General features: G+C 33.7%; 1 protein-coding gene across 1 annotated transcript in view; it reads left to right on the plus strand.

Moving 5' to 3' along the window:
* The window catches only part of LOC116185062 (protein dachsous-like), a gene marked incomplete at its 5' end in the record, with an annotated part of 18,909 nt that overhangs the window by 17,709 nt on the left and 391 nt on the right, over positions 1-809 (plus strand).

An 809-nucleotide genomic window follows, 5' to 3' on the forward strand; every position in this document is an offset into this window, starting at 1 on the left:
TACAAAGTCGGCAAACAGTAATATCTCGAAATACAAATTGGCCTAAGGATCATCAATCGAAAACACAGAGGCAGAATCGTAGATGCGGTCAGATATCTCGGGATTAAAAATTTTTTTCTCGAATTTTAAACTGGTCGATCATCGTATCGTATTGTATCGACAGCCGAGAGATTTCTGTGCACCGATCTACACTTGTCCATGGTCCACAAGTGAAATTCGGTACGTTAAAAGCTAAGAAAAAAAAAAGAAAAAAAAAAAAAAAAAAAAAAAAAAAAAAAAGGAATCTACTTTATCTTTCAAAATGTCGTCGATTACGACGTATATTGGTAGTGTTGAACGATGTTATTATCTTTTATCGAACGTTAACCGCTGACATATCGGCGCACGTTTTGTATGATCGTATAACTATTACATTCGTGTTACTCATAGCTAGACGATTCGTATCACGAATTTCTAACGCTACAAACAAAACAGTTTTTTTTTTTTTTTCACATATTCTTCCACGTATTTTGTCAACGATCGATCGGATATTGATAGAAGGGACATCGATCATATCATGGGACATCATGCGTCATAAAGTCATCGTGGCGCCATGCAACCTTTCACTCATTGTCTGTCCGATAACGAAGAAAAAGAAGAGGAAGAAGAAGAAGAAGAAGGTTTCTCGAATAATTAAACGTTTCGTAAAATTCGTATCATCGACTCACACATCGTAAAAAAGATTTTGTGGCAGTACAACGATCGGTCATGAAAAATATATATATATATATATTTTTTTTTCTTCTTTTTTTTCTTTTTTTTTTTTTTTT

The sequence above is a fragment of the Apis dorsata genome, unplaced genomic scaffold (assembly GCF_000469605.1).
Source record: "Apis dorsata unplaced genomic scaffold, Apis dorsata 1.3 scaffold_92, whole genome shotgun sequence".
Classification (NCBI taxonomy): domain Eukaryota; kingdom Metazoa; phylum Arthropoda; class Insecta; order Hymenoptera; family Apidae; genus Apis; species Apis dorsata.